Source organism: Protopterus annectens, chromosome 7.part1, assembly GCF_019279795.1.
Source record: "Protopterus annectens isolate FY-2018-M chromosome 7.part1, PAN1.0, whole genome shotgun sequence".
NCBI lineage: Eukaryota > Metazoa > Chordata > Ceratodontiformes > Protopteridae > Protopterus > Protopterus annectens.
In genome coordinates this window covers 355,866,110-355,882,022 of record NC_056740.1, presented here as the reverse complement: position 1 = coordinate 355,882,022, position 15,913 = coordinate 355,866,110, and the positions used below count along the sequence as shown (strand labels likewise).

At 37.2% G+C, this 15,913-nt stretch overlaps 1 protein-coding gene across 3 annotated transcripts in view; it reads right to left on the bottom strand.

Annotated features, from left to right (window-relative positions):
- The window catches only part of FLNB (filamin B), a 4,683,119-nt gene that overhangs the window by 4,484,885 nt on the left and 182,321 nt on the right, over positions 1–15,913 (bottom strand). The window lies entirely within an intron of this gene.

Here is a 15,913-nt window from a genome sequence, read left to right as displayed (position 1 = left end):
CATGGAACAAATTATCATGAAAATGATCAACAAAGACATGGGCGACTTTCAGACACTAGACCCAAGCCAGTGTGGCTTTCTCAAGGGAATGTCATGCCTACTGAACCTGGTGGACTTCTTTGAGAAGGTTACCAAGGCAATGAATGGGGGATACAGTGCTTACTTACCTACCTGGACCTGGCTAATGCATTTGATATTATACTCCACATGGGTATAGTTGACAAACTCACCAAACTGAAACAAAGAGTAAAAAGGTCACACAGAAAAAACAATCAGTAATAACCAAAAGAAAAATCTAGCAAGGCTAGACCTTCCACTGTGTGATTCCTTAAACCTCTTGTATTAGAGGCAACATGGGATATATCCAAATGACCCTTTAAGGACATCAGGTGTTTCAGCTATATGGCAATTCTGATTGTCCATGACTTTTTTTTTAAGTCTATAAATGGACAAATTGAATGTGTCCATTAATAGACTTAAAAAGAAAAAAGTCATGAACATTCAGAATTGCCATATACCTGAAATACCCGATGTCCCTAAAGAGTCATTTGTATATATCCCATTTGCCTCTAATACAAGAGGTTTAAGTAATCACACAGTGGAAAGTCTAGCCTTGCTAGATTTTTCTTTATTTTTTAAAGTCACCAAACTGGACAGAAATACCTACATATTTTGCTGGATTGCCAGCTGGCTCACAGACAGGACCCGGGAAGTCAGGATTGGTGATACCACCTCCACTAAGAGACCGGTCACCAGCAGGTCACCTCAGGGCTCTGTGCTGTGACCACTCCTAAGTGGCATCTACTTATTGGAGGTAAAGGTTAATGCCAACGGCCTTTGGTTTGACAATTTTGCAGATAACAGCAAATTGGGAGCTAGCATAGATTCTTCCCATGACACAAACATTTTACATGAGGGCCTAACACAGACAAACGACTGGTGCCAAAATCACAAACTAAAACTCAATGCAAAATAATGCATTATAGTGCCTTTTGGGAAAACTGCCACCCAGGCTAATTACTCCATTGATAAGGCACCCCTAAGAGTTGACCCAGTAGTAAGGGATTTGGGAACATATGTAGATAGTAATCTGACTTTTGACCAACATGTGGGCAAGGTAGTAAGAAATTAATTCTATGTTGCCCAACTCATAAGTTAGGGCATGGAATTCAGGTCCAGGAAAGTCCTAGTGCCATTTTATTTGACCCTTATCAGACCCATCATTGAGTATGACGTCCTCTTCGGCATGTATTTGACCAGACATATCCCACAGCTTCAACACCCACAAAGATTCCTTACCTGCAGAATCTGCGGTTTAAACAGATTGTTCTATACAGATCACCTTAAAGCCCTATCTCTATACTCTGTTTCCTACAGGTTACTGAGAAGAGGTCTATGCCTGGCATACAAGGCATCATCTGATCCAGCTGTCACAGACCTTTTGCACATCTGCAAAATGAACAGCATCAAAACTACTAGATCCAGAGATTGAATTTTGCTTGTGACATAACTAAGGCATGTTGGTGAGACAGATATGTCTCAGAGGATCTAGAAGCTCTGGAACAGTCTCCTGATCCATGTGAAGCAGAGTCCATCCCTAACCCTACTTAAGTATAACCTTGACCAATGGATGGGAAATTGTAAATTAACCCCTGGTCTGGCCGTCATGAGTCTGACAGACAGAGGCAGACACTAAGCCCAAACTAACAAATTCCCTCCCCATATAACCTTGAGTAACTTCCTAACATATAGCCCCTCCTAATAACCACACATGATACACAGGGACACAATCAGGTTGGATTGCACTGGTAGACTTATAAAGGCTCTGATGCTCATTAAGCTTCTTATATAACTATGAACCTAGGAAGTACTTGGGGGCAACATTCTGAACAGATCTGTGAATCTTGCTAACTGCCAAATGAGTTGGAGGCAGAAAAATAAGTGTCTGAGGTACAAATAGAATATTCTAGCTACATCCCTGCAGCAAATGGCTCATATAAAAAGCTAATACATTAATATTCCCTTTTTAATTTACAAAATTAGGTGAAGAAAACAGAATGGTTACATTCATGTTGTAAATCAAAGATACTGTAATGCAAAAGTAAAATAAAACTGTAAGTACTCTATATTTCTGTGAACTAAAATGTGAGAGTGAGATAACCTGGTCATAACCTAGCTTGTAAACTGTTTAGGTAGTTATACGTACCTCTGAACTCAGTGATCATAGTTTTACAAAAGGAGAAACTATTTTATGTTAAACATGCATTTCAGACCTCTTTTGCTTTCAGTACACAATAACTACCTATGAATTAAGTAAAGATTAAAAAGACATTCAGGCTAATTTTGTTTGCTATACACAACACGTTTGCTTACAGTACACATAAGACACTTCAATATATACATCAGCAAAAACTGACTTTTAAACTGTCCTTCTGGCCTGGAATTTGTGCAAAATACTAAACCTAACGCATTGTGATCATTGTACATCCTAGAGGGAGAGGAAGGGATGAGCATATTTTAAATTAATAATGTATAAATATAAATGTATGAGACCATGATTCTCCAAGCTTGAACCCTGTTCTGGCCATACAAGAGAAAACATCTGTGTGTTATTAGTTCACCTCCTTAGATCATTATTTTCAACTGCACCTAGACAGAACTTTGCTTGATTGGGTTTTGTTTCAGCAGGTGCCCCATTTCTAAGGCCCAAAACTGTAACAAACATACACATGGGTATGATGCTGTATTGATAAGGAGAAATATTCCTTTCACCAAGCCTGGAATCCTTGTTACATGACATGTGCTTCTGTGCATCCATGTATGTGGTGACAGTCCCTGAGTCCCTAGAGTTAGGCAAAGGGGGCAAATGCCGATCATTTGGAAGTGCAGTACCCTGGTACTGCATTTGTACTCTGGCTGAAGTGCCTTAGTATTTTCCATATGGCTTAAGCTTAGCAGTAGCAAATGAGAGAATCTATCTATTTTTTTCTGTATCCTCACGTACCAGAAGAATATTTGCTCCACACAGGGTGCCAGAATAGCTAAGTACAGCTCTTACAGCTAATCAAAACATAGACAAACTTAAGGGATCTCATTGTATACACACTGTACATACATATAGACAGAGTTAAAAAAGATCTTCTCAGTTGGCCAGTCCCCCACTTTATTGTACAAGATAAAAAAACACAAGTAAAATGAAATCACACCAAGTACAATCAATTAAACATGTGATTTGAGCCAATTAACTTTTAAAGCTCTATAAACCCTAGGGTTAGGTGAATCCAAACAACTATGTAGTGCTCAGCTATTCATGAATTAAAAGGTATAATTATATACTGTAAACCAAATACTCATAACTATATGTGAGTATATATATATATATATATATATATATATATATATATATATATAAAAATATGTTACTTGCAAGCAAAATATAGTACATAAAAAATGTATAAAAAATATATATAAGAGCAATAACGATTGTTAATTAAAAATATATATATGACCCTAGTGTATAAAAAACACATTTAAAGGAAGCATAAAGAACAACTGTTTAATGACCTAAATGACTGTAGTTATAAAACCTTTTTTCATCTTTCTAAACGTTTCAATTTTAGTACACATGCTAAAGATCAAAGTTCATTCAATCCTGGGGGGCAAGATGGATTTACTCTTAGCTGCCACATTAGTTCTAATTTCTCTAAGAGAAGTGATGTAGGCCCCCCTCACATGTCCATGGCCACATGGTCAATGTCCCTAAATTTAAATTTATGTGATGGACATTCATTGCAATGTGGAGCTAAGGCGATGTTCTCTTTGCTCTTGCTGATGTTGTAAGTGTGTTCATACACACATTCTCTCAGCTTACAGTCCATCTTACCAATGTAAAAGGCTGGGCAAGTTTGATATTGGGCCACATAAATCACAGACCTAGAATTACAGTTATGTCTGTGTTTGATGTTAAATTTTAGTGTACCAATTTTAAAACTCTGATCAGTCTCCATGAACTTACATTGGTTACAGGATTCACATTTATACATTCCTGGGATTCTACTCGTGCTTAACAGCCCATCTTTGATTAAACTCTTTAAATTTCTCCCTTTTCTGTACGTAATCACTGGTAGGGGTCCCAGCTTTTGTAATAAGGCTTTATCTGTTTTCAATAATGCCCAGTTTTTCATTTAAATTTTCCTCACTTCATTTGCTTCAATTGTATAAGTAGTGGTGAAACTGAGAGAATATTGGTGTTTACTGTTGTCCCCATACCTGCTGACCACTAGGTTCAGGGTTGTTTTAGAAAAAGTAGAAGGAGTGGGCACTACTGGACAAATGTTGTGGCCACCTCTGTCAGCATGGTGTAGGATAGGTGTGAACACTCCTAGTTCACGTTTCATTTGGACTTCAGTGATCACCTCGGTCAAGAAGGCTCCAGGATACCCTCTGTGTGTAAACATGTTTTAACATTACACATTCTTCTACAAATCTACTCTCTTCACTTGTCATTCTAGCAGCCCACACCAATTGGCCCTTAAGGACAGATTTCTTTTGATGTAAAGGGTGCGAGCTGGAAAAGTGCAAGAAAGTATTACAGTATGTCTCTTTCCTGTATATACAGGATGTGTATCGCTGGTTAACTGTCCTTCTTTAATTCAATGTCCAAGTAGTTCATTTTATCTTCATTAAATGAACTTGTAAATTTCAGAAAACAAGTAGTGTTATTGAAATAGTTAACAATGTCACACGCTTTTTGGTTATCACCTTTCAGTATTATACAAATGTTGTCCAGGAAACAAGTGTAAAAGAAAATGTTCTTGTAGATGGTGTCATTATCCAGGACATATTGATGTTCCCAGTGTACCATTACCATGTTAGAAAAACTGGCAACACATGGTGAACCCATGGCAACCCCAATCTTTTGTAGATAGTACTCACTGTTAAACAGAAAAAAAATGTTTTCTAATATAATTTCTAATAACACTTTTACTAGGCTTCCGTCTTGGTCATAAAGTCAATGACCCATTCAATCCCTGTTCTGTATGGTATTGATGTGTACAAATCACACACATCTACTATCAAGAAATTGTACTTGTCATTGTATTCAAGTTTATCCAGCCAACAGAAGAGCCTGTGATAAGTGACTGATGCAAGTCTAGTCACAGGTGAAGGTTCTGAAAACATCTGAAGACTTGATATGCTCAAGATAATGGGACCTGAAGGGAGTCATCCTTGAATTCATTCATACTTGAGTGAAAAAATTTTAACACTAACTAATCTCTTTAAAAATCATGGATGTAGAGCAAGAATTATGAAAACTGAATGAAAACAGACGCAATTTCCTTTCATGCATGTGGAAGTCAGACAGAGGTCAGAACTTTGAACTTGCCAGCTCAATTTCATTTAGAAGGAAACCTGGAATCAGTGTTGACAGCATGCTGTATGAGCACCAGGATACATTCAGAATGTTGAACACTCTGAATGTGAAATGCTATAAGGCTGATCCCAGAACGTCAAAAACACAGAAAGTTGACTTATTGTCCAAGACTGCAGTATAGCTGAGACAAGAATTTTTGCCCCCCTGCATAGTGCACGTTGTATTTATTTTGTGTGTACTGTCAATATCGTGAGTTTTGATGTTCTGGGGTTGACCTTATTGCATTCGACATTCAGAATGTATTCTATGAGTGCCAATGGCATATAAATATGTATGCCAGGGCTGAGAGGGCCACAGTATTCCTGCACCAGTTAGTATGCTTGTTTTTCAGATTAAATCTGAATATGTATTGATACTATAGTGATTTGTAAAAATATGTAGCAACTGATGATGAGCCTGCTTATCAGTGCAAGACCTATCTGCAGTCACAGAAGCAGAAGAATTCAGTTGATGAAAGGTGAAAACGGTTTATGGTACAGCAGGCAAAAAGAAAATCTTGCACACTGACCAAGGTGGCAAATCAAGTGAATGTACAAGTAATCTTTCAACCGGAAATGGGCTTAAATTAATTGAACATAAAGTAAACAATTTTCAGAAGTACTTATATTACAAAATGGCATATTATACTGACTGTAATACAGTAATTTTGTGTACAATAATTGTTAAAAAAAAGTATTAAGTGATTTTCATGGAAAAGTAAAAAGTAAAGTTTTATCGCAATATATATAAATATAGATAGATAAGCAGACAGACGGATAGATAAGGTAAGATAAAATTCTTATATGGATAAGACTCTTAGACAAGAATCTAGAGCAGGGCACTGCACAAGCAAGCCTGGACACCCCATCTTTCATCCCCAACTCTGTTTTCAAATCTAATCTGTTTTTGTACTCCGTCCTATTTAAAACTACCTGGCTTTTCCGTTCCTTTTAAGTAATGAATTTATTTTTATTTACTTTTTACCAGCAATATAACTATATCTATAGACTGGTTTATGTATGTGACTGAATGAAATTATCTCCAATGACTGTTGCTGTATTTTATAAAAAACAATATGTTAGAAAGTAGGATCTCTACAACCTCACTGCCTTTTGTAACCTGTAAAGTTTTGCAACTGAAATGTTACTATATTTTAAGAATGTACCTGGAATTTTTCTCCCAGGGTCTCCACCGAAAAGGGGCACTACACACAGATGAACATAAAACAAATGCAATAAATAAATAAAAGATAAGAAATATTGCATTTGAACATGATAATTGTCAAATGATGTGGCGACTGTAATAATTTCACTGTATTTACACTTGTTTTTGTACATTTGGAGCTTTTCTCCCCGGGCCTCCACTGAAAATGGATCTGTATCCAGTTGGACTTTCCCGGTTAACAAATGTAAAATAAATAAATAAATAAAATTGAACCGAGTAATTTTTTGTCCAGTTATTCAATGTATAAAAGTAAAACATTACAACTGTAATGTGTTATTGCATACAAATTTGTTCAAAAAGTATTTCAAGGGATTTGTGGCTGCTTAATTGTAAACCAATAGTTCCTGTTACATCAGTGTTTCAGAGCATAAGCAAACCTTGCTAAGTGGGTTTGTGAGGTGATGCAAAAAATAACAAAACTAGAGCTGTTACATCTCAGTGCCTGAAAAAGTGAATATGCACTAGTCTGGATGTGGTAGGAATATGTAATAAAGCAATGAAAATGCATGCGATTTAGTATATTAATGCTTTTAGTATTGGAGTATGTGGTGCTTGACAGAACCGTGCCCATGGCAGTCCTACACTTACATATGTTGCCACAAGAGGATTTCTTGCAATATTAGGTAACTTAAATAGGGGATAAAAGATCTGAATGGATCAATGATAAAATCAGTAAGGAAAGGAAAGTAATATTGCTGGAACTGAATTCATCCTCAAGTCCTGGTGAGCACCTTCAAGAGGTGCATCCTGTTTTTACAAAATCTCACCAAGATGAAACTAATATATAGACTGCATTTTACATAGCACATATTAGGACAGAAATAGATTAAAAATTAAAATTCAGCTGGGTGCAGAAGTGCCAGGATAAAAAAGTGCTGAATCCAGGTATGCACCCTGGTGCCAAGACTGGAAACAAAATGACAGTGTAGAATCCTCAAGACACAGAAACATCCCTACAATGGGGTTAGGCCAGGATCAGGGGGAGGATAGCCCCCCGTTGGTAGAAGGAAGTAGTAGTCCACAAAAACTGACAGGCCAAAAAAGAGCTATTAAGATGATACATTGGACTGTTGAGGATAAGAAAGAAATTATGTGTTGTTACTACTATGATCGAAGCCCAGAATTTTCAGATAGAAGATATTCAAAAATATTAAGAAAGAAATTAGAGAAAAGAAAAAATAGTTGCACAAGAAAAATTGCCAAAAGTTTTAAATGCAAATTTGTGTTCATTAATACAACAGGTCTATGAAAAACATTATATAGACCAAGAAACTTTGGGCAGTTTGAAAAAAGAAGTGACTGAGAAAGTACAAAAATAAAAAAAACAAAACCCAGAGATTTTTGAATGGTATAAAATAAGAAGTATGGACATGGGAAAAAAGGAGAGATCTTATATAGTGCAATATTTAAGCAAAGGAGAAAGCTAAACTAATCAATACAAATATATCTGAAGAGAAATACAGGCAAAAGCACCCAAATATGGAAAATTCCACAATACAAAAATTAAGATCACAGAGGGGGGATGTAGAAGAGAACATTAGTAAAGCATAATTTGAACAAACAGAAGTTATGAAGTTATGGAATACCTGCAAAATGAAGGGTTTAGTGTTGAAAGTCTAACAAAGGAGCTTTTCTCCCCAGGCTTCTACTGAAAATGGAAATATATCCAGTTAGACTAGCCGGTTAACAAATGTAAAATAAATAAAATAAAATAAATAAATCACAGCATGATGAAACAATGAGTCCCCAGACTAAGGAGAAACAAGTGGAGTGGGAGACATCTGAAGAAGAAATATGGACATGGGAAAGAAAAAAGAGATTTTATATGGTGCAATATTTATGCAAAGGAGAAAGCAAAACTAATTAATACAAAAAGCATCACCAAAGATATTTCTAGAGAAATATAGGCAAAGGTATCTGCATATGAAAAATTTCACAATACAAAAAAAAAAATAAAAATAAATACAACAAAGGGAGAAACTTGAACAAATGATTAGTAATGGAGAAGTTAAAGAAATAGAAAGTGAAGTTATGGATTACCTATGAAGTGAAGGATTTAGTGTACAAAATCCAACTCTGGTAATGTCACAGCATGATGGAACAAGTCTTAAAAAATAAATGCAGGGAACAGAATAAGGAATGGTACCTTAAAATAAGATCAGAGATATGCAGTAAAAGTACCAAACCAACACAGCTGCAGGTAAACTCTAAAGACACTTTAATACATACAAAATAATAAAAAAATAATAAAAAATAATAAATAATAACATTTTATTTTTTTATTTTATTTATTATTTTGTATGTATTAAAGTATATTTGGATTTTACCTGCAGCTGTGTTGGTTTGGTACTTTTACTGCATATCTATGATGGAACAAGTCCCCAAGTTAAGAAGAAACAGGTGGAACAGGAAGCATCTGATCACTTGCCACATGAAGATATTCTGGAGCAGTACAAAAGTTCAGTTCTGGAGTTGTACAGCAAGGGAAGGAGCACAAAACAGTGCTAACTCTGATGCAGTCAATGTTGTGGAGTGATAGGCCAGTGAGTTCCCATATGAAACAGCAACAGGTGATGCAGGATGCAGCTGAAGAGAATATGTCACAGGAATATATTCTGGAACTTTCTGTACAATGCCCACAGGAAATGAAGAACAAAGAATGTGCCCTCAATCTAGACGAAAATTATCTGAGAGAAGAGTTACTTGATTTAATAGAGATGGATAAATATATCAAGATCAATGAAAGAAATACATTACAGAAAGTCAATAAGACCCGAAATGTTAAAAGTCTGATAAAACAAGTGAACACAGTAATAAGACTATCAACAGAAATTTGTGTGATATAACAGTAGTGAATAGGATATATTACTGTGCAGCTAAATTAATAACATATAAAGCCTTACGATAAAAACACAGGGAATTAAGGGAAAGGAAGGGAGGAAATCAAATACCATTATGGAAATATCAAACAGCGAAAATGATAAGTGTCACTGTTAGAAGAATATAGAAGAAGGAACAGATCAACAAAAATGCTTAGAAGATAGATGTGAAAAAAGCAACACACAGTATCAGAACAGACCAGAATCTATTGTACACCATTGCGAATAATAAACTAAAGATATCAGCACATAGAGAAATAATGAGAAGACATGCAGCTAAATATAAAGGAAAAGTACCAAATAAGTAAGTCATTGATGACCTAAAAAAAGTTTAATAGAGAGCTGGAAACAAAGCTAAAGGAATAGAAACACTACCAAGAAAAAGAAATAGACACATTTTGGAGAAATATCTATGAACATCCTGTGGAACATAACAAAAATGCTAAATGGATAGAAGTAAAAGAAGCAGTTTAAAGCCACAGAGAACATACCAGTGCAAGGCTATAATGCCTTTCACACATTTAGACCAGCTACTACACAGATGGGTACTAAAGATGGAGGTGTACAATTTACATTAAAAATAAATATACCTCAAGATTGGCCAAACTGGACAATGCATTTGAACTTCTCCATGTTCAAATCATTGTAGGAAAAATCCAATACCACTTCCTTGCAAGCTATAGATCCCCCTCTATGACTCAGGAAACCCATACCATGTATTTAAACATATTGGAAACTCTCACCATCCAACAAATACCATAGTCATGGTGACTTTAATTACCCCACTATCTACTGGGAAACATACAACAGCAGGGATACAGGCACAAAGATTCTTGGATTTTGTAAACATAAACTCCCTGGACCAGATTGTCAATACACCAGCCTGGGGTGCAAACATACTGGACCTGGTCCTCACTAATATGGGAGAGTTCTACACACACCCTAGTATAATGTCGTCTCTGGTAAGGATAGACCACAATATGGTGTCCTTTGAAGTAACGATAGAATCTGGAACCCAAGCTAAACCTAGAATATTCAGAACTACTGTAAGGCTAACTTCCCACTATTATGTGATAACCTGGAAAAATTTCAAGCCCCCATAAAGCCTGAGAACACTGCTGCCTGTGTGAAACTGTTCACAGAAACCCTATACAAACATGTTAATAGCTGCATAGAGGCAATTGTACCCACCAGGAAGAAATACAGAACTAACTCAAAAAACAAGACACCCTGGTAGAATCACAACATCAACAGACTGTATAAAAGCAGGAAAAAAATAATGGCAAAAATTAGGGGGCGTAGCACCCCAGTAGGATAAAAGCACTCTCGTCAATCTAAACAAACAACTCAGAGGACAAATAAAGTCTACCAAACCGAAATCTGAAGAAAATTTGGCCTCCTAGGCCAAGGACAAACACAAGGCATTCTTTAGCTAGGTCCACAACCTCAAAGGCAATACACAATTGTGTGCAGAGCTCTTTGTTAATGGAATCACCTATACTGAGCTAGAAGATATGGAAAAAACCTACTGGCTGACAAATTTAGCTCCAACTTTACCTCCTTCTCCCCCTCAACTTTCCCTCAGGAAATACCATCAAATATAAATATTAATCTCCCAGCAATCACTAGGGAACAAGTCCTTAATGCTCTCTCTAAGGCCAAGAACACTGCATCAATGGGCCCAGACAATATCCGAGGATGCTGTCTAAATATAACCTAACAGGCTGTCTGGAATGGCTATTTAACTGTAGTTTCCAAACAGGTTTCATGACTCACAAAGGGAGAACAGCAACAGTCATCCCTCTGCACAAATGTGGGCCATCTACAGACCCTAGAAACTATAGACCCACAAGTCTCACTAGACTCATATGCAACCCATGGAAAAAATTATCATGGAGTTTATCAATAGTGACACTGGAAACCTCCAGACACTGGACCCAACCAAATATGGTTTCATCAAGGGCAGGTCATGCCTACTCAGCTTGGTGGATTACTTTGAGAAGGTCACAAAAACAATAGATGAGGGCAAAATGGTTCACACTACATACCTTGATCTGGCCAAGGCATTTGATACAATACCCTACTTGGGCATTGTTGACAAACTCAGTAGGTTAGGTATAAACCCTTATGTCACCGAGTGGATAGCCAGCTGGCTCAGAGACATGACCATACCTCTTAAATTCGTAGCACAAGAAATCTGGACAAAGCCTAAAATACTGAAGGAACAAAGGCCCAAAAATGGGGACAGATTTTAAATATTGCTTTTATAAATTTAGAAAGTTACTAGAATAACAGGATTTGTGTTAGCATGCATTTTCTGAAGGATGTGAACTCTGAAACTCAAGCATGTCATTATTTAGTGACTTTAATCCTCAGCGATTTACCAGAAAATCAAATATTGTATGAGGAACACAACAAAATATGAGGCAAAATCTAGACATTTTGTGAAAATCTGAACAGTTGCAAGGTATGGACAGGAACCAGGAAGTTTGAATTGGGGAGTCTACTTCTATAAAGTGGCAAATCACAAGTGGGGACCCTCAGGGATCGGTCCTAGGACCACTCCTTTTTGGCATTTACTACTCTGAAGTCTAGGCCAATGTCAATGGCCTCTGGCTGACTAAGTTTTCAGATGATTGCAGTTTAGGAGCAGTCACAGAATCCACCACTGACACAGGTGTTCTCCAGAAAGGGCTGACACAGACAAATATTTGGTGTCAGAGCCATGGACTAAAACTAAATGACAAGAAATGCATAATAGTATCCTTTGGGAAGCCATCCACCCCTGGTAGCTATCATATTGACAACACACCCCTAAGAGATGACCCAGTATTCAGGTACTTGGGGACACACACACAGACAATAATCTAGCCTTTGACCATTACGTGTCTGCACTAGTGAGGAAATCATTCTATACTGTTCAACATATAAAAAAAGGTATGGCATCTAAGTTCAAGGAAGTCATTGTTCCACAGTATTTGGTATTCATCAGACCTGTTATTGGGTAAAATGCTCCCTTTGTTATGTACCTAACCAGGCATATCCAACAATTGGAATGTCTACAAAGATTACTCACTAAAAGAATACAGGGCATTAGTAACATGTCCTATACAGAGCGCCTCATGCCCTATCTCTGTATTCTGTCTCCTACAGGCTGTTGATGGGAGATCTATGTCTGGTATACAAGGCATTGTCAGACCCCCCCCCCGATGAATCTCCTGCATATTCATAAATCAAACAGCACCAGAATTACCCATTCTAAATACTTAAACCTTGCCTGTGATATAAATAGGACCAGCTGGAGAGACAGGTATGTATCACAGAGACTACCCCTTCTTTTGAACAGGCTCCCTGTCCACATGAAGCAGAGTTCCTCCCTAACCCAATTCAAGTGTAACTTGGATAATTGGCTGGAGAACATGAAATTCATCCCTGGTTTGACCCCTATGTCACTAATGGATACAGGCAGCCCGTAAATGGTTCACATCCCAGGCCTCTATTTGTAAATGTCTCATCCCCCAAGCCCCTGCTTACACTTATCAAGGGTACCAGAACTTATCAGAGATTTGGGATGCATGGCTAGGCTTAAAAAGGCCCTTGTGGCTGTTAGCCTAGTAAATACCTATGAACCTATAAAAAGTTCAAAAGTACTGAATATGAAATGGAACAAAGTAACGGCCAGAGAAATTGAAACAAAACTAAGAAGAGCTCCTGCTCCTAATTGAAAAACCCCAGGCCCAGATGCAGTACCTAACTTCTAGCTAAAAGTATTAACATCTTTACACAGAGATTTAGCCCTGAGTAAGAACTAATTATTGTGCATCCCTGAACAGACACCAACCTGGTTAACAACAGGAAAAATGATATTTCTCCGTAAGACTGAACCTGCAAGCTATCTTAAAAATGACAGACCATTAACTTGCCTTCTGATGATGAATAAATTATATACTGGAAATGATGTCAACAACGTTTATAGTCATTTAGAAGAGAACTCAATTATGGCAATAGAACAAAAGGGCAACAAAAGAAAATCATATGGAACAAAGGATCATTTGTTGTTAAAGTCATAATGGATAATGGTTAAGGGAAGAATCCTATTTATGCATGGATAGATTACAAAAATGCATTTGACAGCATCCCACATTCATGGATAAATGAATGCTTACAGATATATAAAATACATCCTACATTCATCAATTAAATTATAGTGACAATGAAACAGTGGCAAACCACTCTGCAGCTAAGCCATGATAAAGGGCAAATTATTATCCCAGGGATAAAAATTCAAAGTAGAATATTCCAGGGTGATTCTTTGTCACCGCTGCTCTTTTGTCTTGCCCATAACCCATTAAGCACTCTACTTAACAGATTAGATCATGGTTACAATTTGACTCCTAGAAAACAACAAACTGCAAAGACTTCTCATCTTCTTTTTGTGGATGATTTAAAACTGTATAGTTCATCACAGCAGGTGCTGAAAGCACAATTGCAAGTGGTCAAAACTTTTTCAGATGATATAAAAGAATGTAGCTTGGTCGTGATGTGCAAAAGCAGCATTCAAAGCAGGAAAGCTGCAGCACCAAGAAAGTATCAGTCTGGGAAAGGAATGCAATATGAACAACTTGAGCAGGATGGGGGTGTATAAGTATTTGGGAATTGACAATAAAACACGAACACAGGCAAACAAAACTCAGTAAGGAATATTTTAGAAGACTATAATTAATATTGAACACATCCTTGACATCTAGGAACAAAGTCCAATCTACAAACCAATTTGATCTTCCTGTTCTAACTTGCAGTTTTGGGGTGATTGACTAGCGCTAAAAAGTATTGGATCAGTATAACAGGAAAACAAGAAAAATGCTTCACACTTATCAAATGATATATAAAAATCAGTGTATACCATGATTATATATTCCCCTTTCTGAAGGAGGTATGGGCCTCCATGAAACTGATTACAAGTATAGAACTGCAATTATAGTACTGCACACATGTCCGCTGACCTCACCAGATACAAATATCGTTCAAGTTTTAAAGATGAGCAGAATAAGTCTAAGATGACCTCCCTGCTTAGTTTAGCAGAAGAATATCAGTGTCAAGTGGGAATGGAAATCAAACCAGAAGTAGACAAAAAACAGGCAGCAACTGAATGTGCCAAAAAAAAAGAAAAAATATAAGAAGAAAGATCAAATGAGAAGGCAACAATGTGGAAAAGGCATAAATATAGTTGCAAGTACAGAAAATTCCTGGAACAACCTCATGTCAATCAGGGTCTGACACAGGAATGGTTAAGGAGAGGTGAATTTAAACCAAAGGATGAAAGATTTATATCGGTGGTCCAGGATAGTGGACTATGAGCACATTGGTTTACAAAGTCCATTGAACATGTGGGAGAAACAGATAAATGCAGGTTCTGTAAAACAAAACTGCAAACAATAGCACATCTTGTTGCTGGGTATGATACACTAACGGCAGAGGGCCTGTATTATGTAAGGTATAATAATGTGGCAGGACCGCTGCACTGGGGATTGTGCAAACATTACAATATTGAAATAGCTGAGAAGCATTGGAAACATAAGCAACAAAGTATTGTAGAGATTTATGAAATTTATAAAAACAGAAAATTGGTTATTCCGGTAGACTGTGGTTACCACAGCTCAAGCAAACTATTATCCATTTGATAAACAGTTTTAAAACACTTTGTATTCATATAGTGCAAAACACAGTATTGTTTTATGCCAGGAAAGAGCACTACAGATGCAATGCTTGCTCTGAGGGTGTTGATAGAGAAGTATAGAAAAGGTCAGAAGGAGTTGCATTGTGTCTTTGTGGACTTAGAGAAAGCATATGATAGTGCCAAGAGAGGAGTTGTGGTATTATATGAGGAAGTCAGGAGTAGCAGAGAAGTATGTAAGAGTGGTACAGGATATATACGAGGGCAGTGTGACAGTGGTGAGATCTGCAGTAGGAGTGATGGATGTGTTCAAGGTGGAGGTGGGATTACATCAAGGATCAGCTCTGAGCCTTTTGTTATTTGCAATGTTGATGGACAGGTTGACAGACAAGATCAGACAGGAGTCCCATTGGACTATGATATTTGCAGATGACATTGTGATTTATAGTGAGAGTAGGGAACAGATTGAGGAGACCCTGGAGAAGTGGAGATATGCTCTAGAGAGGAAAGGAATGAAGGTCAGTAGGACCAAGACAGAATATATGTGTGTGAATGAGAGGGAGGACAGAGGAATGGTGAGGATGCAGGGAGTAGAGTTGCCGAAGGTGGATGAGTTTAAATACTTGGGAGCAACAGTTCAGAGTAATGGTAAGTATGGAAGAGAGGTGAAGAAGGGAGTGCAGGCAGGGTGGAGTGTGTGAAGAAGAAAGAGAGATTTGTGAC